This window comes from Saccoglossus kowalevskii, chromosome 12, assembly GCF_978046115.1.
Source record: "Saccoglossus kowalevskii chromosome 12, keSacKowa6.1, whole genome shotgun sequence".
NCBI lineage: Eukaryota > Metazoa > Hemichordata > Enteropneusta > Harrimaniidae > Saccoglossus > Saccoglossus kowalevskii.
Window position 1 is genome coordinate 11,669,864 of NC_140652.1, and position 27,404 is coordinate 11,697,267.

Below are 27,404 nucleotides of genomic sequence, written 5' to 3' on the forward strand. Positions count from 1 at the left end.
TAATAATAAAGACTTAGGTTACCCGGGTAGTATTAGGTGGCATCGACCTCTGTTGTACGTCGACCGATATGATCTCTAGACTGCCTTTATGCATAAGTTACGGTTTTCTTGTCATAACTTCATAATATATAATTAATAAAGAAATACATGCTGTTGATGAATCATGTCATTGTGAGCTTATCTCTCAAGTATGTCGTTTTCTCTACTTTTATTGGCTCATGAATATAACACAAGTTAACACGCATTTAAACTATATTTTCGAAATTGCGCTTCAAACTAACAGGGAAAATTAAATAAAAAACCAGGTGTACCCAAGTTTTAGATGTACTAGCATGATAATGCTTGAAGCCTAACTAAAGGATAGGATTTTCTATATAGCATGTAATATATGATGTATATGACATATTCTACATCATTATACTCACTATCATTAACCTAGTGGCCATTTTAAATTTGGCAAAATTAACTCAATCATTATGTTTGTATTACTTTCAAGAATCTGTCACAGTAAATAACTTTGCAAAATTTCAAGGTGTATACTCGTATGTCGTCTAAGAATAACATTTTTTTTGTGACTATTTGATAAAACCGAAAGGGTTTTTTATGCAAGGGAACAGGGGCCCAAGGCCCTCATGCCATGGCAATGTGCCCCCTTACCCTGGGAAGCAGATTCTCTGGCAATCATAAAATTCTGATTCACCAGGAATCACATGTGACCACAGTCTTCAATTGTGACCTGTCTGATAGTAATTTTGACCCCTGAAACCGTCTGTCTGTCACTCTATAAGTCAGTCATAACAGTGTTATACCTGCACCAAATTATCCGTAATCTTTTCCTGCACATCAGTGAAGCTTAACATATTCCTGACATGCAACTTCCCTTATTTCATCATATGCGTTCATGCATATCGCAATCAGATCAATAGCATTATATATCTGAATGTCACTCAATTTTTGTCAAGGATTCATGGATGAGTAATTTATTCGTTCTGTAAATCTGATTTATTGCAACAACTGAAGGATGTTGTCAGTAATTGTTACTCGTCCTTTTATAACTGACTTGTAAACTGCAACCTCGTATAACACACGCCCAGAACATGTACATGTATTAATGAACTTCTTCCCCATACCGATAGATTTGAGGTTTTTTTTACAATGCACCGTCAGCTTTACAAATGTATATCTGCACTCCTCCCCCACCCTTGTTTCTATACCAGGTATGTTGGTATCAAAATCATGGTTTGTTTTGACTCCGTGCTTTCCATATTATATTGGATTTCTGACCTCAAGCCTATTATACAGTACGTGTTCATGACATATGTTCCACATTATCATGTTAGAAATAGGAGAAATTTCAAATGTGTGAGAAAATAACACTTTCTCACAGCTGATCAGAAAACGGGATGGAGATTAATCAAATCTCTCCAATATGGTAAAGAAGATTTTGTTTTCTGCCCTTCAGCAAAGAAAAATAGCTTGCAGTGAAATTTCACAAGAGAGATATATTGTCACCAATTAGTTTTGTGAATGGCATATTCCAAACAATTAGTTAGTAAGACCTCAAATTGTGTCAGCTTCATTGATTTAAACAAATCATGCAATTTGAAGCAGTCAAGTAGTTTCTTCTACTTAATACATGTGCAGAGTATTATAATAATTAAATTGTACTGTGGTTCACGTAATTGACAGTTATTTTCACTTTTCATATTTACACTCATCGATATATATTTATTGTGCTTGTGAGTTTTTAATTACATTTTGCTGCGATAATCACATTACTTGTATATTACTTGTCAGTTATTACATATTTAATTATTCTCACTGGGATCATATCCTAGATAAAATTAACTTCACTTGTAAAGTTGTTTTCCCCAATGGCTTTAACTCAATAAAACATTGGTATTAGAAAATGCACTGTGCTGTTCTGTTTATCTGTTGTTCCCCCTGTGGTAACAGTAGATGTACTTGTACATGGTTTCTAAAGATGCATATATGAATAGAATAGAATAATGCTTTATTACATCCTTAATGAAATCTGACATTTCAGTTTATTAAAGTTTTTTTAAAATAAACTACCCCGGTACAATTAAACTACACATACAGTACAATAATAGATAATAAACTACAACTAAATCACACTGAAAATAATAACAATACTACTAATTAAAGGTAATACCCGGTACATCAATTAATTTTACCCTTTTCTTTTCTGTATGTAATTTAATAACTCGAGTAGACATTGTTTATTGGTTGTGTTCAAAACGTATATAAATTTATCTTTGTTGTTGTAGTTGTTGTTGAAATCTTGATTGGAAAATAGATTATATTTTAATATATTGTATTTTTTACACATTAGTACATCACTACAACCACTGCCTTTTGTACATTAGCTTCTTCCCTTGTTATGTAAATGAAAAAAATATTTCATGTCTATGCTTTGGAACAAGCATTATTATACATCTATTACTGTATGTATAGAGTATTTAAAGTTTCCTGACAAAACTCGCCTGTCTCAGAATGGTCGTAGACTTTAGATTAAATGGTTGTCAGTACGTCAAAACAAATAATGCTCTTGTATACGCCAGAGAATTGCCTCAATGTTTCTATTGACATTACAGACTACAATTTTAATAATCCAATCGTATCAATACGTATTACAAACCAATATACAACATTTTATAATAGAAGCGTTCACAAATTGTTGAAGTCCACGTCACACAAGTTGACATGCCCTGTCAGTTAAAACTGATGTACAAATAAGTGAATTCTTTTGGGGAAAGCGAGACGTGCAATTATTGGAAATCTTAGTTTATTGTTCTGCAGTTTTTTTTTTTTAGAAATCAATGATGAGTTTTTTCTCCCACTAGTAAGTAATGTTACATTTATTTTATAGGTCGTTCAACTATGACGTCATTAGTTTACATTTTTGTCAACGCGAATGTTTAACAAATGTCGCTCAATGATCATCACAAGCTGACAAATGCTGTGATAACAATGCCTATAAGCTGTTTTATTAACGGGAACACGTGCATGTTAATATAACAGCAGCAAACAGTACCGGCTCTTGCCAACCAGTCACTGCACACACACATGTGCACAAAATGTACACAAAATGTAAACAAATAATAACTAATAATGATTCAGTAAACAAGAAATGTATTTTTTTTGTTTTGATCAAATATTAAAATATATAGAACAGAGTTTAAACTTCATATTGGCATCAAGAGCAATTATTACCGGCCTCAATGCCCAATGAATTTGTCTTAATTCCCTTCAATGTTTTCTATGATAATTCCTATAATGCCAATGGCAATTTTATTAAGTTTGGCCTTGGAAATGTATGTCCTTTCAACTCTGAAGTTAAAGTCTATATGTAGCTGTAATAATGGTAAATATTCCCTTTTTTTATATAGGTGAGGTGCGAAAAGTAGCTTTGTGACAATATAATAATAAAAATAATAATAATAATAATAAATGTATTGCATCCTTAGAAATAATTTCCATTGGTTAACAACAATAAAATACATTACATATAAAACTGAGTAAAATTAAAATGTTTTTATCTGGGTTTAATGAACAACAGCATAAAATGAAACCATATTGCAAAATTCTGATCAATTGTTTTAATGGTAGCCATGCAACTACCTTAATTAACAATATCCAATTAGGCTTAAGTGGATCTCAGTTAGATTTCTCTTTTTATAACTACTTTGTAAAGTGAGAATCATTGAATTGTAATCAATAATTTCAACTTATTTTTCTGCAGAATTCAAATATATGATGGTTTTGAAAGGAGAGATTCAGTTCTAATTTCTAGCAAAATACACTTGTATACATACACCTGATGACATTTATTTTGGGTACTAAATTCCATTGTATACACTGCTGCATTAACTGAGAGGTTCGTCATTATAGTTTAATATGGATTTCTGCATTCCCATGATGTATACCTGGGAGGTAAAAATGTATAATAATACGGTTATTACGAGGTTACTGCAAAGTATGCACTCAGACAGTACATAGTCTCATCGACCTCCGCTGTGCAATGGTCGATACTCCTGCTGTACTGTTGTTATAATCTTAGTATGTTTGATATTCTATATTACATTGTCTTCTATGTGAAGAAATGCTTGTCACCTAACCTTTTCTCACCTTTTTATTGACATTCAATAAATATAAAAAATAAATACAGCTATAAAGCTAATGACAGGTGTTTTAAAATTTGTTAGCACATCCTGATCTCACTTGCAGCACCATCCATCAAATATTCTCTTTAGTATTATTTGTGTATTATTCATTCAAGAGACATATACTGGGTATTAAACTTACAGGAAATAAGCTTTCGTGTTTGCCCTGTTAGGTGTGCATGCATTTTAATATAAATGATAGAGATATTTTTTATTTGAGCAACTTCATTCAGAGATGCTAATTTTGCTTGAATATACACTGGAGTTATAACAAAGCCTCGTACAATTTTACTTGTAAATCTGAATATTTGTAAACTCGAATGGTAGCAGTGTTCTCACCAGGCATGAGACATGAAACCTTTGCATCATGGTTTAATTTTTTGTCCCAGGTTTTATACTCTCATGAGAATTGTCTCACAAAAATGTAAGAAAATACAAGTAGAATAAAATTTAAACATTTGAGTACACAGTCTCCACTATAAGAGGAACAAAATACTGTAGAATACTTTATTTTTGCTATTTTCGCTGAAAGGATGATTCGGTGAAAATAAAAATCCAGCGAATATATTTTTTTTTTTATATATCACATTAAACTCATCAAAAATCAGTGAAAATTAATTCCCAGCAAAACGCCCGAAAAGCCTTTTCAGCGAAAATTAATTCCAGCGAAAATAAAGTATTCCACAGTACTTCTGTTTCTGCCTGTATTTCCACATGGATAGGCAATTTTCTCATACTATCTAAATTGATGGAATAATCCCATTCAGTGCATTTAATTCCCGGTGAGAACACTGTGGTAGTTAGCATACAGAATGTACAAGCTTGTTTTTGTCGTCATAGATTTAAGGATTTATGCTTGCTGATGTGGTGGGGAAGTGGTGATTAATCACTAAATGGTCTTTGGCTGATGATGTGTTATCACTTCATGAAATGAAGGGAAGCACCTGTCTAGCTAATTGTTTTGATCTGAATAAAAGTGATTTAAAATAAGAATAGTTAAGTTTATTAATATTTAATATATGATATTTATACAGTGGTGGGCAGAGTCATCACAAGCATTTTATAAATATTTTTTTTTTTTTAAAAACAAAATTAAAATTGTCCAATCCAGAATTTGTATTGTCTTAAAGTGAGAGGGTCGTCACCTGCGCACACATGTGGGAATTGAGACCCAAATGACGCTAAAAACGCAAAGGCTCATGGTTAGACGCTTGTTTGTAAACAGTGACATGCTATGACCATCTACCGCATGTGCAGGTGACGACTCCCCCACTTTAATATAATTAGTATGTTCAACATTACCTCACCAGCATGAACTCCATTTTGAAAAATTATAAACTCATAATGTACGTGAGTGCCGGTAAGAGTCACACTTGCAGTACGTGATTATTTTGATTTGACATAGTATTTACCATGCCGTTTATTCAGTGTTATTTGCTCACTCCATTTTGAATAGCTGGGTGCATGATCACAGTTAAAATTTCACCTGAATGCATGTACATACATTATGGACGTAGACAATATTGAGCCCTTGAGCAAATCACTATTTTAAATAAAATATTTGAATGAAAGCTTAATATGTTTAGTATTTCAAATTATTATAAATATTATTAACTAAGGTCTTCTTTTCGCCTTCATATCCATATACACATGGTTTTATTGACTGCAATGAGTACTCAATCTGATTAAAATAAGATCCTGGTTGGCTTATTTTTTTAATATTTTTTTTTATATAGGTACTATAATTATTTTTGATGTTACAACTATTTTGCTACAAGAATTGTTTTTAGAGGATTTGTTTGTGAAAGCCACTGGTGCAGAAAATTTATTGTGAAAACAAATATTAAAATACATAATAATAATGATAATAGAATATATTAAATTAAAATTAAAAAAATTAAGCTAACCAAGATCAATATTGATGAATACTATGAGGTTATTATGAGTACACCACACAACGTATGCACAAAGACAGTACAGCGGGAGTATCGACCATTGCACAGCTGACGTTGATGGGACTGCGTATAGTCTGAATGTGTACTTTGCAGTATCCTCATAATAACCTTATTATTAGAAATATCTTTTTTTTCCCAGGAATTCATATAATGGGAATGCATTTACTAATATGGTAGGATGAAAATATCCAGTGCAATACAGCAAAATTATGAAACGCTGTAACTAAATTATGGCATTACTGTGACCAATGTATATGCTGTAAATTATTATGTAGCTTCTTATACATATCATGGAGGTACATGTACATTGGAAAATAGATATATTGTACATAAACAGTAAAACCTATTTTTGGAAAAAAAATTTTATGATTTTATTTTAGAATACTTGCAATTTTATTTCGCAGTACATTTTACAGTAGTTTACCCAGCAGTTCACTGTTTTTCAGCTTTCACGTCTGCTCAATTTGTCTTCAAATTTGATTTTTTGCATCGATTGTTCTACCGTGAGTAATAAGGGCATTGACTAAATAAAGTCTTACCAATTTTCATGAGAGCTTTAACAATAATAATATTGGTGAAATAAATTGGCCTTTCTTCCGGACAGGGTAATTGAATCGCCTCTTTGAAAAAATTTAAATGGCTAAGTAAAGTCAATTAGGCTAACATAATTTTGTTACAATTCCTTATCTTCTCATGGATGTCAAGTACAAAGTAGCTGCATTAGCAATACTTTTATTACATTGGTTCATTCCCTAATGCATTTGTGGTGAATTAACAAGATGAAAGTCAACACTGGAATTCCTAGAATGGTTAAAAGTCACATAGGATTCAAATAGGTTCTGGCTGATTTATAAGGTATATTTGTATTGTATTTTTTTTTTAATGGATTCATCAGTGCAGTGCTACATATACATGTATAAATCAACTACTCCCTCCCAATTCTACATACCGTATTTCATATATTAGAAACGCATCCTAAATATAAGTGCATATAATCCAAAAATTGCCTTGGCCATATAAAACTCATTTTTTTCTTCAAATGCCATGAATAATATGAAATTTTATGGATACATAATATATTAAAAACTATAATTAGAATTACCAGATTCAAATTAATGTGTACACAATTAGCATAATTAAAATTTATAAGCCTTCCAAACTTAATTAATGTTTATTACCTTCTTCTCAGCAGGGTTTTGATACTCAGATCTGCCTACAGAAAATATTCATTTGATAACCCTAACCCCAGTAAACCCCTCAAATTCAATTATGCATATTCCCCTATGGGAACTATAGGTATCTTTATGAGGGACATTTATAATTGAATTGGGGAATCCTAGAGGGTAGGAGTAGATAGCTACAACACAAACTCTTTTATTTTTTTGGAACTCAAATTAACAAAGACGAACCCTCATATTTGGGGGAGGGGGTCTTTATTGTTTTTTTTGGAAGAGATACATGTAGAAGTGAGATGAAGGAGGCATCTTAACTTAAGTATTGTTACTGCTCTGCATTATGGGAAATGCCTGGAAAAGAAATTGAATTAAGGTTTACTTCAAAACTTGTTATTTTTTCATTTTATTTTCACCATTTTGACTTATTAAAAACATCACCATATGAACAATCATGTCAAATAACAATTACAGAACTTATTGTCTTACATAAATTCTGTGAATTTAAAGAACCTACAGTGTATTGATTAGTTAGGATCATGTGTACATACACTGTGTGCTCCACCCTGCAAAATATGCAATCGGGTTCAAATGACAGGAGATTTAAATGCAAACTTCTGCAATGGTACGTAAATCAAAAAAAAAACACATGACAATTCGTCAGTTGTGAAGCAATGGAATATGCCAACAGCATTGATACATGTATCTATTAAATTTCTAATTTATAGATTTTTTGACAATATTATTCGTCTCGTATTTTAAGATGGAAATACCACCAGAGAATAACTTTATAATTAGATATATTAGATGGAGTCTGACCTGCAATTGAGACAGTAATTATAATTTACATGTGTACATGAAATTCATTTCCTGTCCTGATGACATATTGTTCAGCTGTTTCCTCTATTTGTACCATGTGTGACCTTTTTCTATTGTGTGTATGGTTCAATCTGAGCTACATATTTTATTGAATGATAGCAGTGGACCATAATACCACGTAAAGGCATAATGCTATCACAAGATGGTGCTATAATAATGCCACTTAATTCTTCATGAGGGCATATCATATTGCAACATAAGGACACTATAGTTCCACACGAAGGTCATCACCTGCCCACTCAAGGGCATCACAGTTTCTCCGAAGGCATTGCAGTTTCACCAAGGGAATCACAGTTTCACCTAGGGTATCACAGTTTCACCTAGGTACGTATCACAGTTTCACGGAGGGCATCACAGTTTCACGGAGGGCATCACAGTTCCACCAGAGGGCATCACAGTTCCACCAGAGGGCATCACAGTTCCACCAGAGGGCATCACAGTTCCACCAGAGGGCATCACAGTTCCACCCGAGGGCATCGCAGTTCCACCCGAGGGCATCGCAGTTCCACCCGAGGGCATCGCAGTTCCACCCGAGGGCATAGTAGTTCCACCCGAGGGCATAGCAGTTCCACCCGAGGGCATAGCAGTTCCACCCGAGGGCATAGCAGTTCCACCCGAGGGCATAGCAGTTCCACCCGAGGGCATAGCAGTTCCACCCGAGGGCATAGCAGTTCCACCCGAAGGCATAGCAATTTCACTCAAGGGCATCACAGTTTCCCCCGAGGGCATAGCTGCTCCACCCAAGGGCATACATGTAGCTGTTCCACCCGAGGGCATCGCAGGTTCCCTGAGGGCATACTACGAGGGCACCATAATACCCTACTACGAGGGAACCATACAGCCACAGTGCGAGGGCACCATACTGCCATAGTTTGAGGGCATCATACTGCCATAGTGGGAGGGCACCATACTACCACAGTGTGAAGGCACCATACTGCCATAGTGAGAGGGCATGATACTGCCATAGTGAGAGGGCACCATACTGCCATAGTGAGAGGGTTCCATAGTGCAAAGGTACCATACTGCCATAGTGAGAGGGCATGATACTGCTATAGTGAGAGGGCATGGTACTGCCATAGTGCGAGGGCACCCTACTGCCATAGTGAGAGGGCACGGTACTGCCACAGTGAGAGGGCACCATACTGCCATAGTGCAAGGGTACCATACTGTCATAGTGAGAGGGCACCATACTGCCATAGTGAGAGGGTGCCATAGTGCAAAGGTACCATACTGCCATAGTGAGAGGGCATGGTACTGCCATAGTGCGAGGGCACCCTACTGCCATAGTGAGAGGGCACGGTACTGCCACAGTGTGAGAACACCATACTGCCACAGTGTGAGAACACCATACTGCCATAGTGAGAGGGCACCATACTGCCATAGTGAGAGGGCACCATACTGCCATAGTGAGAGGACACCATACTGCCACAGTGTGAGAGCACCATACTGCCATAGTAAGATGGCACCAAACTGTCATAGTGAGAGGGCACCAAACTGCCATAGTGAGAGGACACCATACTGCCACAGTGTGAGAACACCATACTGCCATAGTGAGAGGGCATGGTACTGCCATAGTGCGAGGACACAGTACTGCCATAGTGTGAGAACACCATACTGCCATAGTGAGAGGACACCATACTGCCACAGTGTGAGAACACCATACTGCCATAGTGAGAGGGCACCATACTGCCATAGTGAGAGGGCACCATACTGCCATAGTGAGAGGGCACCATACTGCCATAGTGAGAGGACACCATACTGCCACAGTGTGAGAGCACCATACTGCCATAGTAAGATGGCACCAAACTGTCATAGTGAGAGGGCACCAAACTGCCATAGTGAGAGGACACCATACTGCCACAGTGTGAGAACACCATAATGCCACAGTGAGAGGGCATGGTACTGCCATAGTGCGAGGACACAGTACTGCCATAGTGTGAGAACACCATACTGCCATATTGAGAGGACACCATACTGCCACAGTGTGAGAACACCATACTGCCATAGTGAGAGGGCACCAAACTGCCATAGTGAGAGGACACCATACTGCCACCGTGTGAGAACACCATACTGCCATAGTGAGAGGGCATGGTACTGCCATAGTGCGAGGAACCGGTACTGCCATAGTGAGAGGGCATGGTACTGCCATAGTGCGAGGACACGGTACTGCCATAGTGAGAGGACACGGTACTGCCATAGTAAGAGGACACGGTACTGCCATAGTAAGTGGTCACGATACTGCCATAGTGAGAGGGCATGGTACTGCCATAGTAAGAGGGCATGGTACTGCCATAGTGAGAGGGCACCATACTGCCATAGTGAGAGGGCACCATACTGCCATAGTGAGAGGGCACCATACTGCCACAGTGTGAGAACACCATACTGCCATAGTGATAGGGCACCATACTGCCATAGTGAGAGGGCACCATAATACTATATGAGAGTATGCTGTACTAATTTGTCCTAGTTCTGTAATACATGTGATTATGTAATATTTAGTTTAATCTGTGCTTATGATTTGCAAAAATAAAACCATACGTCTTTTTGATCTGGTTCTCTCAGTTACATCCATTTTGTAAACTGACCATGTCTCATCATCATGCAATGTCCCAATCAAAACTTTTGTTAAATATGATTGAAGACGTGTGATTTATTTCAAGACAGCAAAAACACTCAAGACATACCTAAAGAACAACTTCCTTGGATGGATTAAAGCCTTGCATGTGTTAATATTTCTAAAAGTTTGTGTTTCTCTCACAATTTCTTCTGATCAATTGCATATTCATCTCATGTCACTATGGTTATTTCATCCACCTTATTTGAAAACGTAATTAGAATAATGAAGTTATATCATCTACTCAATATTGATGAATTTAATTTGCGTTGTATTCATCCCTCGGGTGCCCTCACAAGTTGTTAAAAAACCCTGCAATGATATATTATGTTTAAGGTACACGAGTGTTTACATTAAAAGGTAATACTACGTCAGCAACGCGTCTTGATTGACAAGCGGTATTGTTCTCACTGCATTGTTCTGTTGTATAACTGTTAATAGGTGTACATAGCCCTGGGTAATGTTTGCAAGTTTGTCTGTTCTACTTTGAACACTTAAGGTGACAATTATCTGAAAATTGCATTCTGTAATGTAATTGAATGTAATATGGGTACCACCACGTTTTGAAAGCCTCTGATAATTCCATTCACTTTAGCCATTCTTCCCCAGTTTGTATAGGTTTTTGTTCATTGCATAGTGAGAAAGTTATTAGCTCTATATGTGTATAGCAAACTCAGTGTTCTACGGAAGTTATTATTTTTCAATCAAATTGAATTAACTGAATGCAACCAGCAATTTTCAGTTCATCATTTCATGCTCCCTTCAAGAACAGCAGCATTGTAGATATTAATTATTGAATGTACAACTTGTACATGATTCTTGTTGATATTAACTAATTAATATTCATTTTCATTGTTATATCGAAAGTCCCAGTATGCATGCAATGAATATGCAGTCAGTATGCAAATAACATGCACACAGCTGCTAACGTTTGCATATTCCTAAAATTTACTTACCGTACATTATATATTTGTAGTGAATTAAATGAGGATATTTTGCTAATAATATATTATTATTTATACTATGCAGTCATGAATGTTTTTCAGATAAAATAATTATAAATGTTTTTCTTAATTTCTAATAACGATTGAAAACAACTTGACTAATCCGAATGCCTTTGTGGATATGTACCGCTTGTATATAATGTTTTGATTGGATGCAGTAAATTGACCAATGATTTGAGGAAACCCAGAAAGATTCATGGGTAATGGCATTACTGCATGGCTTTTATAACCAATGAGAGCATCGTCTTCAAATTTGAATAAGAAGCATAAAGGTCTTATGGAGTAAATAAAGTTTGAATTTATATAAACAAAACATGCCTTCGTGAAATTCACTGTATAGAAAAAGAATTATCATAAAAAAAAATGTCCCCACATTAGTATTTAACTTTGTTCATCTTATTCAATTGAATTCTCTGGCTTCATAAACTCAAGGACAATTTAGTTATTAGTCCCTGTTCAGACAAAGTCCAAAAACGGAGACTTATTAACCGGTCTCCGTTCGTCTGTCCGTCCGTCGGTTTGTGCGTCCGTCTGGAGTCATATTTTTCAAAATCCTTTGTATCGATTCTGTTCATTCTTTGCATGTGCCTAGTACTTTATGTGGGACATATGCACATACAGTGGTTTTGTGATTTGACTCAAAATGGCCGACTGGCAGCTATCTTGTTTTTTGAAAATGTCGTATTTTGGACATGCTTTGTCAGTTTTCATTCACACTTGGTACATACATTATACATGTTAGGATACATGTCCATGACAATTTATTTCGCAATTGGATAAAAGACGGCCGACTGAAAGGCATCTTGTTTATTTTTTTAAATGTGATATCTTGGACATCCTTTGTCAGTTTTCATTAAATTTGGCACATACTTTATACATGTTAGAATACATGTCCATGACAATTTGTTTCAAAATCAGATCAAAGATGGCTGATTGACAGCCTTTTGACTTTTTGGCCTTACTACTATATTTCCACAATTTATGTACCATTCTCATTCGTATTTGGCACATACATCATACATGACACTTTGTTTCATAATCAGATCAAAGATGGCTGAATAACGGCTGTTTTTATTTTTGGCCTTATTACTATAAATCATCAATGTATCATTTTCATTGATATTTAGCATGTCATAAATGGACATGGACATGTACATGTCAATTCAATTTGTAATTTGATCAAATATGGCTGACTGGTGGCCATCTTGTTTATTTAAAATGTGATAACTTGGACATGCTTTCACTTATGATCTATGTTTTTATTTGCTATGTCTTAAACCGAAGGGGTCGTCATGCAACACGTGTTTGAATTTGATGTAAATAAACAATCTGTTGTATCTGCCACTTCAGACTCAAGTTACAAGAACATGCATGTGACAACCCCTCCACTTTAATATGAATGAGAACAAAGAGAACTTTCAAAAATTTGACGGAGACTGTGTCATTTTCAATGACTTGTTTCTACTAGTTTTGACAATGAGGGTTGTTCTACATTTTCCCCTGCGATGCAACATATTTATATATATATATATTTATATATATCTATTTATATTTTATTGTAATTGTGTTGTGTTTTACCAAAAGAAACATTGTAATTTCTAAGGATGCAATAACATTTGATTATTATTATTATTATTATTATTATTATTATTATTATTCTCAGCAGTTCTCTGAACACTTCAATTGTTTAATCTGTAATCCAGCTTTCATTAATACCTGTAAATCCAACCTCATGCTAAACAAATTAAATTGTGTGGTTCTGATAACATGCACTCCAAAAAAAAACAATGAGGATAGGCCAGATGTTTAATTTAATCTTTAATTTAATTTATTTTCGTTCATTGGACATTATTTATTTAATTTGCACTAGCTTGCCGATGACTTCACACCTATATTTAATGATATTACTAAAGTCTTCTCAATTTGGCCAAAGTTTGGGGTATTAAATTGAGTGTCATTCATCTTAATGAAATCTTGTGTGGTTGAATCATTTTTATTTAATGTTTGACCAAATCAATGTAAGTTTGGCAATAAATTTTAGGTAGGGTAGTAGTATTAATTTATTTGAATATTGTTTCATACAATAAATTAAATTCCATAATTGCTTTATTTCTGCAGTTCAGAAAAAAACAAACGCTTTCCTTGAGCAGTTTTCGGGGCTGATCAATATTTGTCCTAGAACATTCTATATGTTGTTATGACGTGTACCATGTATTTCTATGAGCTCTGCATGAGCTGCTGTGGAACGTCTGTCGAAGAGCCAATGAAAACAGCTTAAGTTAAGAAACAGAAGAAACGGAACTATGAGGCATTCCCAAACTGCAAAATTGATGTATGTTGCACATGTGTGGGCAATCTTGTCACTGTTCAGGAGAGTCTCCACAACAAGCCCAATTAATTATTCTACAATTTTTTGAGAGTTTCAACCACTGGTTGTGGCTGCCATGCTAGCGGTGAATATGCCCGGTTGTTCATTTCCGAGAATAGGGGGTTGTCTAGTTGCTAGGTTACCATGCAGACATCAACATCACTTCCATAATTCATATGAGGTGATTTCATGTCTAGTGTGTTGTAAGATAAACAATTATTGAGGCATGTTTTATCACAGAGGAACACGTAACATGCATCTGTACATGGACGTAAGTTCATCTGAAATGATCCACTCTATCTGTGCTTCTGCAGGCTAGGCTGTTTGTATCTTTCTCTCCAAACCAGCCTGCAGGTTGATTTGATGTGATTGAATAACATGCATACCACCTTTCATCAATCTCCAGTCATTGTACTGAAACATTATTGTTGCATAATAATTTTAATTAAGCCATTCATTAATTAAATTTGGTGTATAATTATAATTGGTAAAATTATAATTTTAGTTAAGCAATGCATAGTTGCAAGACGAATGTTGAAAGCTGCATGTACACATAGACTGTGGTTTTAATTATGATCAGATAGAGACTATGAAACATCAACAGACTATTTATTGTCCATAAATTACCAGGAAAAAGTGTTAGTGTGATTACATGCACGCTATAATTTGATTATTACTCTGTATGTTTCATTAAATTGATTTATGTGATGTAATTTTGTGAATGGATTAATATTAAGTGTGTCTGCATACTGTGGTAAAAGTGAACATGCAGCCACATATTTTAAAGCGGGGGGGGGGGGGGGGGGGGGTCGTCACCTGCACACATGTGGGAATTGAGTCCCAAGCGACGATAACAACACACACTAAAGGCTCATGGGTAGACACGCTATGGCCATATTACGCATGTGCAGGTGACGACTCTCCCGCTTTAAGGAAAGTCTACAGCTCAGAAATAATGAATGTCTTCAAAGAATTTCATTTGTTTATAAAATTAATTAAAGGTTGCAAATTAAACATTTATTTTCCCACAATCCAGTGCACTCTTCTAATGTAAATCACAGGTACAAGTTTTGACGTGGACTTGACTTGCACCACCATTTTTGTGACCAAGTTATAATTAATTAAATTTCAGAATTTTTTTTTCCGGAATTATATTCTGGGGTTATAGTTCATTTACAAAGTACAGTACATTCAGAGCATAACTCAACTCCCATATATATCAAATTGTCTTGGCTTTTTTATAACAATTAACTTACAATATTTAAAAAAAGAATATTTAAAAAAAAAAAGATTTTTTTGTGCAACAGTTTCAGACATTGAATGTCACTGTTGTCTCTTGTGACTTTTTTTTTGTGTGCAGATTGCTTGTTGGAGTTACTGATATATAGTGTTGCCTCAGAAACAATATGTTTGGTACAATGTGACAGCCGGTTTAAATTTACGTGATCGTCTTCCTATTAAAATGGCCTTATGGCAATTTGATGCATTATCTATTTCAGCATTAATTTTAAGTAGTCTACCTGAAATAATTTACTGTAGAATACTTTATTTTCGCTGGAATTAATTTTCACTGAAAAGGCTTTTTGGGCATTTTGTATGGAATTTATTTTCACTGATTTTTGATGAGTTTAATGTGAACTATAGGAAAAAAAGTATATTCGCTGGATTTTATTTTCACGAAATCATCCCTTCAGCGAAAATAGCGAAAATAAATTCCAAGCGAAAATAAAGTATTCTACAGTAGTTAGGATTTTCTTTATCAATCATATGACACTGTGCTACTAGTGAATGGTATAGTTTTTTGCTAATTTAAAATATTTTTTGTGCCAGGAGACAGTTCCGGACATAAGGTATCACTGTTGTCTCTCTTGACTGTTCTTTTTGTGTGTGCAAATTGCAAGTGCTAGTGACGACACATAGTGCATTTTGCCACAGAAGTCATATTCATGTTTGGGGCTACATGACAGGGCTGTGCGGCCATCTCTCTGTTAAATGGCAATTTGTAATGTGCTATTCTGGTCCGGTCGACACAAGCACCTGCGGACCTTAACTAAGGTTCCCCCAAAAATCGCATTCGTTAGTGAATGAATCTCGGCCAGTGGAATTGGCCTTCCCATTGAGTCTGTGGCACACTCATCCAGGGTAGGGGTCGACCCTTTGATGTTCAGCCTAAGGTAGGATTTGAACTTGGGTCTACCGATCATGAGTCTGGTGCAACAACCACTATGCTACCAGTGACCGGTCTGGTCTGCTTTCTTAACATGCATGATTAGGTTTGGGAGATTGGTTTGCACACATGTACTCGCAGATGTATTGTAGCAGACAAAGTCAGGCATAGTGAACGAGAAATTAAAAAACAAAAACATTAAGCTCAGATTGTGTACGTACTGTACTGTACAGCTTCTATTCCCTTCAAACCAATCTATTTTTTTTTAGTCCCTGTTCGGACGAAGTCCGAAAACGGGGACTTATAATTCGGTCTCCGTCCGTGCCTACGTGCGTCTGTGCATCTGTGTGTCCGTCCGGAGTCATATCTCAGAATCCCTTGGACCGATTCAGTTCATTCTTTGCATGTGCCTAGTACTTTATCTGGGACATATGCACATGCAGTGGTTTAACGATTCAATTCAAAATGGTCGACTGGCAGCCATCTTGTTTTTTGAAAATGTTGTATTTTGGACATGCTTTGTCAGTTTTCATTCAAATTTGGTACATAGATTATACATGTTAGGATACATGTCCATGATGATTTATTTCACAATTGGATCAAAGATGGCCGACTGGCAGCCATCTTGTTTTTTGAAAATGTTGTATTTTGGACATGTTTTGTCAGTTTTCATTCAAATTTAGTACATCGATCATACATGTTAGGATACATGTCCCCGACCATCTGTGAGTTCCTGAGTCTGTTCGTCCGTCCGTCCGTTCGGGTGTCAGTCTGTCAATAGTAATATTTCAGAATCCTGTGGACCGATTCCGTTCATTCTTTGCATGTGCCTAGTACCTTATCTGGGACATATGCACATGCAGTGGTTTAGCGATTCGATTCAAAATGGCCGACTGGCAGCCATCTTGTTTTTTGAAAATGTTGTATTTTGGACATGCTTTGTCAGTTGTCAGTCAAACTTGGTACATAGATTATACATGTTAGGTTACATGTCCAGTACAATTTATTTCGCAATTGGATCAAAGATGGTCGACTGGCAGGCATCTTTTTTTTTTTTTTTTTATGTGGTATCTTGGAAGTGCTCTGTCAGTTTTCGTTCAAATTTGGCACATACATGTACTTTATACATTTTAGGATGCATGTCCATAACAATTTATTTCAAAATCTGGTCAAGGATGGCCGATTGACAGCAATCTGACTTTTTGGCTTTACTACTATATTTCCACAATTTATGTACCATTTTCATTCGTATTTGGCACATACATCATACATATCAGTGTGTTTCATAATCAGATTAAAGATGGCCAAATAACGACTGTTTTTATTTTTGGCCATATTACTACTACACGGAACACATGTTTTGATGTAAATAAACAATCTGTTGTATACGCCACTTGTTTTTTGTAATTTGATTCAATATGACTGCCCAATGTCCAATTCTTGTGTAAAAGCACTAAATCATAATTTTTTACAAATCCATCTCCTATTAATGGTTTCAATCTAATCTCAATGACTTCACAGCATCAAATTGAGATGTCAGATCACAAAATTTGGGACAGGGACTGTGTCATTAACAATGACTTGTTATTTGGTAGAATCTTTAATTCCTGATTTCAATTTAACAATATAATTACATTCTGAATAAGTTGGTATAAACTAGCTAATTCAGGAAGAGGTGATGTTAATGTTCAGGAAGTAGATGTGTCACAAGTTCATAGCTGCATTCATCTTTGTATTTAGCAATTATTTGTTACCATGCATGTTTGCATTGGGCCATTCCAGTTTATATCTGCACCCCCCTGTTGATGTGGTCGGATTTCCAGCACTGTATGATGGGGATAATACCCCGGAATTCCAACTGTATATGGAGAAACAGAATCTGGAAATCCAGAGGAGTATGGAAAAAAAATTCCTGGAAATCCAGGCAGTTATGGCTACTAAATAAAATATGGCCTAGCTTATCTCGCCACATACCGGTTGATGAGGTTGGATTTCCAACAGTATGACTAAAAAAACTTGGAATTCTGACTGTATATGGTAAAAAAATTGGGCCACTATGAAATAGTTAGGATGGTGGCACGAATGAGCTCATCAACACCGTGAATCAGGACTAGTTTGGGTTTCCATTATCAAATATAAAATTTTGAACTTGGTAAATTAGCATATGATGAGTTATATTTGGAAATCCTACTCTGTATGGTGGCACAATGGAACTCATCAACACCATAAGTAGGAACAATAGTTTTGGATTTCCATTACTGTATAGTGAATGGTGATTTGGAAATAAAACTTTGTATGACTTATACACCCATGGAAATTATACCCTGTATGAAGTAAACACACAAGCTCATCAACAGGGGGGAGGGGTGCAGATATAAACTGGAATGGCCCATTGCCTGGAATGAAATGGAAGTTAAGTGGTTATGTAATGACTGCAGACCACTGCATGAGAAGATTAACTTTAGCTATAGCTGCAGTGTTATACTCTCTAAATATTTAGATATATAACTTCCTTAAAAATAAGCAGTTGAAGGAACTCTTTGTTGTCATTGTTGTAAATGTTAACAATTGTGATTCAATTTTCTCAAGTTATAATCCGGCTGTTTTCAAACTTTAACAGTTTGTTCAGTTTTCTTCCATTTTTTTTTCATAAATACCTCAAACATTTCACTCGGTGTACATGTATATTTGCTTTAAAATTTCTTTTGATTTGACCTTCATGTAGGAATAATTACATTGATAATTTAATATTAGAATTTCCCCTGGTAGGCATGTATTCACATGTTTCCTGTAATTTTGTTTCCATTGTTAGATTTAATATGAAAATTATACTTGAATATATGTCATGTAGATAGAAGTCACATTGAACTTCATTTTTTTTATGTTAAATATTAAGTATAACAGGAATCACTATGTGATTGCAATGAAGAACTCTGTATAATATTGTCTGGCGTTTCTATAGTTACTAGATATTCTGTTCATTACAATACTAATATGCCTTTTTACCAATGCTGTTTATAAACTAGCATGCACATAAATTGACTGACAGTACATGCTATTATTTTTCCTGGCTTACAATGGAATATCCTGTGCCTATATTTGAAGACTGTATTGTAGTTGTGGCTATATTTCAGTGCTTCTCTTGAAATATATCACACATAAAGTACAAATAAACAATGATCAATGTAAATCACAGGTATGAGTTTTGACCTGGGCGTGACTTGCACTAATTACCACCGGTGACTCCTTTTTCAGAAAAATAATCTTTTGTGAAGATCTATGTGAATTCAAAAAATGGTATTTTGAAATTACTTTCTGATGAGGCAAGGCTCAAGAGTTTTTGCTATGTTATACAATATCTTAGTATCTGTACATTAGACACAGGAAATGAGAGGGGTCGCCATCACAATAAAACTCATGAATCAAGTTGTTATCTGCAGTTATCTTAATTCTTATCTCAGTCTAAAAAGCTTTTAGATTTGATTTAAATTGCTGGACTATAGGAAGCATTAATTATTTTATCTATTCATCTCATTTTTATGTTTCTGATTTTGTCGTTATTGTTTTCTCATACATTTCAAACTCCACTCAAATAACAAAACTTGATTTAAGTCTTATGGAACATATCAGTTCTTATGCCATTTGGGTACTATCATATTAAAATATAATAAAAGTGAGCTATTAAAAATCTCCAAAAAATTAAGAATTAAAACATATCCTTTGATAAGTAACCAAAAATCTACCACTGCCTTGAAATGTTGCTAAACCTGAATGCTTGCGATTGCTAAAGCTGAATGCTTGCGATGCTAAACCTGAATGCTTGCGATGCTAAACCTGAATGCTTATGATTGCTAAACCTGAATGCTTGCGATGCTAAACCTGAATGCTTGTGATTGCTAAACCTGAATGCTTGCTATTACTAAACCGGAATGCTTGCAATTGCTAAACCTGAATGCTTGTGATTGCTAAACCTGAATGCTTGCAATTGCTAAACCTGAATGCTTGCGATTGCTAAACCTGAATGCTTGCGATTGCTAAACCTGAATGCTTGCTATTACTAAACCTGAATGCTTGCAATTGCTAAACCTGAATGCTTGCAATTGCTAAACCTGAATGCTTGCGATTGCTAAACCTGAATGCTTGCGATTGCTAAACCTGAATGCTTGCGATTGCTAAACCTGAATGCTTGCGATTGCTAAACCTGAATGCTTGCGATTGCTAAACCTGAATGCTTGCGATTGCTAAACCTGAATGCTTGCGATTGCTAAACCTGAATGCTTACGATTGTTAAACTTGAATGCTTACGATTGCTAAACCTGAATGCTTATGATTGCTAAACCTTAATGCTTGCGATTGCTAAACCTGAATGCTAGCGATTGCTAAACCTGAATGCTTGCGATTGTTAAAGCTGAATACATGCATTTGTTCATTCAAAGCAATTTCTCAGTCATGCTTTGACCAATCTTAAGTGGAAAGTTTGCACACAAGTACGGTTTTTTGGTTCTTTCGGCTTTTAATTTCACTGAATATTGTCTCCAAGTGGTGAAAATGCTCAGATGTGTGTCCCAGGTATAATGGAAAACTGAAAGCTGGAATTAAAATACATATCATTTTTTTGAAATGAATTTACAATGTTATCAATCATTATTAATACAACTTTTTTATCCCATGTCAGCCAGTAAAATTTTGAGATGTGAACAAATAACCTCATCCTTTTCATGTTTGTGGTTACAATGTCATTATATTGTATCAAAAATGAAAAGAAAAATGTGATCACTGGAAACATTTTTTCATGATACAGTAGTCTGAAATACCAAGGAAAAATAATCAAAATTTACATTTTTGTTACTGGTTTCTTTAGTAAAATTTTCTATTCATGTCTATGAAATTCTGCTTTGATGAAAAGGTTGTATATTATTATTTAAATATGAATCTTGATTATGCTAAAACATTTAACAAAAAACAATTAATTTATTACACTGTGTTTTCAGAAAAAGATTTCTCCATCCCAGGACAACGAGCAAACTTGGGTCTTCCTGGATGCATAACCAGATTGGCCACTAGAGGGCGCTAATTTGCTTACAATTTATACCCCAAAGCTAATTTGATGAATTGAAAAATTGACTGATTTTGACGACAACTTAAATGATACAAATTAGTATTCAGCAGTAATTAATAAAATATAAAACTAGCAATTTTTCACAGTTTTTGATCGGCAGTATTTGTACAAACCGTGGAGCCATTTTGTATACACATAGGATGTCTTGATTGGGGTTTGTTACATATACTGCATATTTAGTTAATTTCTTTTTCTGAAAACCATGTTGTTTACAATATATATGCCTGTAAAAGTGTTCCATTGTTATGTGACAATGTAATTCTTCTCAACAAATTATGATCTCTAATTTCATTTATGATCTACATAACAATTTATTAACTTGCAATTTAAACATGCCGTTATAGTTAACACTTACTGACTAATGTTGCTTTTTTGTTCTCCATCAATAAAATAAATTCACGGATGAGCTACATGTATATGCATATACTTGCTGTTCAAGTGCCTAGATCTTTCTGAAATAGTGAATATCTGCAAATAAGGGCAAGATGGAATTTCTTCGGAATTTTGGAAAGATGCACCACAGAAAATTGTTGAAATGTTATTTATTTTATTTAATGTATTACTTGAACAAGGTTATTTTCCTGAAAAGTGGGCAATTGGATTAATAACACCAGTGTATAAAAAAGGGCATAAGGATAACCCTGAAAATTATCGGAGCATTATGCTTTTAAATGTTATTAGTAAAATATATATGAATATCCTGACAGAAAGATTGACAGTATGGTTTGATAAATATAGTAGAATTGTTGAAAATCAGAGTGGTTTTAGAAAGAAACGAAGCACATTAGATAATATGTTTATTCTGAGCACAATTATTGATAAATATGTATTTCATCTCAATAGTCGATTATATTGTGCTTTTATAGATTATGAAAAAGCATTCGATAGGGTCCACCATATTTCACTATTTTATAAATTAACAAAGGCAGGAATGAGAGGCAGACTATTAACAACTTTGTTCTCAATGTATACACATGTTAAGGCAGTAGTTAAAACCCCACATGGTGTGACTGATCTGTTTAAAATTGGAACAGGCCTGCAACAAGGCTCAGTTATTTCCCCATTACTTTTTTGTTTTTATATAAATGATATAGAAAAGGCTCTTACACAAGGTGTTGAAACTGTAATCTATGTAAACACTTTAAAATTAATGTATTTATTATATGCTGATGAGCTCGCATTATTTAGTAAATCTCCCATTGGTCTACAGCGTCTTCTAAATAGATTAGCAAATTACTGTAAAAGATGGAGGTTAACAGTAAATTTGAATAAATCAAAAATTGTTGTTTTTCGCAAATCGGGTAGACTAAAGAAATCTGAAAAGTGGTTTTGGAACGGGAATGAAATTGAAATAGTCTCAAAATATAACTATTTGGGGGTTCTTTTTTCTAGTTCAGGTATCTGGTATCAGGCCCAAAAACACATTGCTGAACAAGCAACGAAAGCCATGCACAGTATTAAAAGTATTCTTTATAAATATGATGGGTTCAAACCAGCTATTGCGTTTCGTGTTTTTGACTGCAAAATTCTCCCAATCCTGCTTTATGGCAGTGCAATATGGGGAACACTTAAATCTTACGATATAGAAACAGTTCATCATAAATTTTGTAAATTTGTTTTAGGGGTACACCCAAAGGCCACAAACTCTGTTGTGAGGGGGGAGTTGGGAAGACATCTAATTAGAACACATGTGAACAAAGAAATAATTCGGTATTGGTTAAAATGTATAGGTGGTGATTCCTCTGTTTTAGTAAAAGAATGTTATGGCTATCAATATGACAGGGTACAAAGGGGATTCAATTGTTGGGCAACATATGTTAAGGATTTGTTATGTAATTTTGGTTTTGCACACGTATGGGAAAGCCAGTATGTGAATAACCCAAATTGTTTTCTGCTACAGTTTAACCAACGGTGTCTAGATATTTCCCAGCAACAGTGGCATGATCAGATTGGTAATAGTTCAAAATTATGCACTTATTCTAAATTTAAAAAATTATTAGCCGGGGAAAAATATCTGGATTCTATTACTATAAGTGTTTTTAGAAAATCTCTCGCTTGTTTTAGAATATCTGCTCATGAGCTCATGATTGAAAAGGGTAGGGCATTGGGAATACCACTTGACCAAAAATTGTGTCCTCTTGGTTGTAATCTCATTGAAAACGAGTTCCACTTTCTATTACAATGTCCCAAATTTGAGGAAATTAGAACTCGTTTTATACACAAGTTTTACTATTGCCCAGCGCTTGAATGGAAATTTATTTTGCTACTGCAATCTGAAAATACACATATAATACAAAATCTTGCAAAATACGTATTCTACTCTTTACAAAAACGTCATAGTTTGTTGGAGGGAAATTTAACTGAAATATAAATTTAATTTGGTATTCATAGGTGAAGTATAAATTTGTAATATTCAGACAAGCAGTAGCAGTGATTATTCTTGTCAAACGATTTATTTATTTGTGTTACATTTAAGTGTGTACATTATGGCCTATGGCCAATGGTACTGAATAAATATAAAAAATAAAAAAAAAAATAAAAACAATTTATTAACTTGCAATTTAAACATGCCGTTATAGTTAACACTTACTGACTAATGTTGCTTTTTTGTTCTCCATCAATAAAATAAATTCACGGATGAGCTACATGTATATGCATATACTTGCTGTTCAAGTGCCTAGATCTTTCTGAAATAGTGAATATCTGCAAATAAGGATTCCGAAATACATTTCTATTAGTCTCTATTACAATGCTTTATTTTTGACAAATTTCCCAGTAAATATACATGTAGTTGATGTGATCAAATTAGGGTTAAATATCTGCAGAATTATATCTCTCAGTCATGCAGGTTACTTTTACCATATGTTTTTCCCATCGGCAGTTGATCATGTTCTTTTGTGAGAACTCTTGTTGTAAAAAAAAAAAAAGCTGAAGTCAAGAAAACAACACAAATTCAAACCTGAGCAACCAAGTTTATACATGTTGCACATGTAGAGGTAGTTTTGTTACACTGTTCAGGACAGTCTCAAAACTAGCCCAAAGTACTGTTTTTGAGAGTTTTGGCTTTTGTTTTCACTGCTGATGGTTGCCAGGTGGTGAAAATGCCCGGATGTCCACTCCAAGAATAATGGAAAACCTGTATCATCTTGGCAACTCATTAAATTATATATCATTTTTTTAAATGATTTTATAATGTTAAATTTCATATCATTTTTATCCCATGTCACCAAACAAAATTTTGAGATATCATCCACTACAACCCCTCCTCACCCCCTCACATTTATAAAACTGTAAACCCCTTTACTTTTGTGTTGAATAAAATATCCCTTACATTGTGACTGCATAAAGGTATCTAACAATATAGTCACATCATGTCTACACAGTATGTGTATGTGTACAGTTGTTGCCACGGTGATCAAAAGAAGGTGATTTGTGTCTATTTTAAGCATTGACTAATAGATCTATAATTACATCTGACTTATTTTATTTGAGAAATTCTATATTTACCATTCATAGAAACTCTAAAATAAATCAATTATTTAAGTGTCCATTTATAGTACCCATGGGTGTTAATTCACTGGCATTTTTCATAAAATTACGGCACACACAGAAACTTTTTTTTCATTTGAATAATCAATTATTCATTTGTCCTTTCAAAACTTGTTGGATTGTATACAATCAAAGGTTGAAGAAATTTCTGAATTGAAAATTGCGATAGATTGGCCCCCAAAAAAAGGTACTCACTATAAAATAGTCTCTTTATATCACAAATTGGAGTTCGTTTGTCGACTGAGGTTGTTGACCTGATAATACATGCATTTATTGAATTTGCCAACTTTCCTGATCGAATGAATTCCTGCTGAACTGCTCTTTTTTTTCATCAATGAGCTTGCTTTGAGGATAAGCCATATCACAAATAAATAGTTGTCTGTGAAATCACTTCTGTATGGCTGACGAATTTGCAAGGAATGTTGTGTAATCAGATTAGATGTTGGGAAAGAGATTTTGAAAATAATATAATGGATTCTAAAGTATGATTATTATAAAAAATATGTAATTTAAATGAATATTGTTTATGAAATTACAATGTGTATCACATGCAGCAACAATACATATACAAGGTAATTTCCTGTTGTAGGATCTTGCATATTGTATGAAAGGCCTCATGACACTATACATTTTTATATACATACATTTTTTAGCATAGGTCACCAAACAAAATTTTGAGACATAAACAAGCTTTTTAAGATAAATTTTCAAGTTTATTTTGTAGAAAAGTTAATTCAGTGACTATACATGTTTATTTCCAAATTTTGCACATTACACAAACCTGCATCCTTAATTTTGCTGGATTTTGAGAATTTCTGAGTATTTTATTTAATGATAGCAATTTTTAAACTACAGTTATTAATAAGCAATGTTCTACCCATAGAAATGATTGTGTTCATTTCGTCCCTACATGTAGTGAATGACTTTAACATGACAATAGGAAATCAACAATAATTACAATATAAGTGACAATTGGTAGTCATTCTGTCTTTAATCAGTAATTAAATGCATTATTATGATAAAAATATTCTGTTAAAAGGGAAAAGAAAACTACTGTAAAATACTTAATTTTTACTGAAAAGATTTTTTGAGTGTTTTGTATCATGGAATTTATTTTCACTGATTTTTAATGAGTTGAATGTATAATATAGGAAAAAAGGTATATTCACTGGACTTTATTTTCACTGAATCATTCCTTCAGCGATAGCGAAAATCAATTCCAAGCGAAAATAAAGTGTTTCACAGTAAAATAAAAATTTAAAAAGCAAAAAAAAACTGATACCTGCCCACCTAATAACCTGTTAATGTTTATATTTGCATATATATATTTGATTTAAATATAATTGGTTTTAAACATACTGAAGGTATGTGAAGGTCGTCCTACAAACAGATAAAGTACAATCATTGACTAATGACCAGAAGAATAATTAGATGTAATGTATGTTTGTTCATACTAGCCATGGGACTATCTTCAATTACAGTTAGTTTGTATGAGAAATAAACACCTGCACAAGCAGGATTGTAGATGCCGGGTAAAACAGAAATTTATAACCAAAATTGATTAAATTTTTGACACTCATATGGAGTAATATGCTGTTGATAGAGTTTGGAGTATACTACGTGTGGTTGTCATGGTGACAAGGGGACATCCATTGGTCGCGTTTGTTTAGAATGTATGACTCGAAAACAATAATATTTTATTGGACAATGACTAAGTGTAAACCACTTTCAAAATTTGTTAATGGTGAAAATAAATTGAGGTGAAGTGGGTCCTGCAATACTGAATGAAAATATGTAAATATATCTAAAGTATAAGTAGATAAAATCTACAATAAAATATATTGAGCAGCTTTCCTTTTACTCATACCTGCTTTGCCACTAGAAGGCGCTAAACAAGGAAGGTGTGTTCTATCAGGCAGTGTTTTGTAATTAATAAAAATGCCCAACTGATGGCTATTTTATTTTTATGCGTTCTTAACCCTTTCGTCGACATGCCTCATCAATTTTGTTCAAAGTTGATTTACCCAAATACAGTGTAGGTTTCATATCAGACTAATTACACATAAAAATGTATATTCATGCTTGTTTCCATGGAGACTCTTATGTGTTTTAAATAGACGTCGCTCTGGCATCCAGCATGAATTGGAAAACTGAAAATTTTAATTGTGCAAGTTACCGGTATGTGAAACCTTGAGTGAATCTAGGCTGCAAACGGTTTTATGTGTAGCGCTTGGGAATAAAGACACATGGCTGCATTATAACAGAATGTGTAGGCATGTAAATGTACATGGAAATTTATATGTAATCGATATATGCTGTGGAAGGATTGATTGACCCTTGATTGTATATACTATTGATTATCAAAAACTATCTACGGTGGGTTATCCATA

General features: G+C 34.4%; 1 protein-coding gene across 1 annotated transcript in view; it reads left to right on the forward strand.

Moving 5' to 3' along the window:
• The window catches only part of LOC100367150 (sialidase-2-like), an 87,114-nt gene that overhangs the window by 49,615 nt on the left and 10,095 nt on the right, over nt 1–27,404 (forward strand). The window lies entirely within an intron of this gene.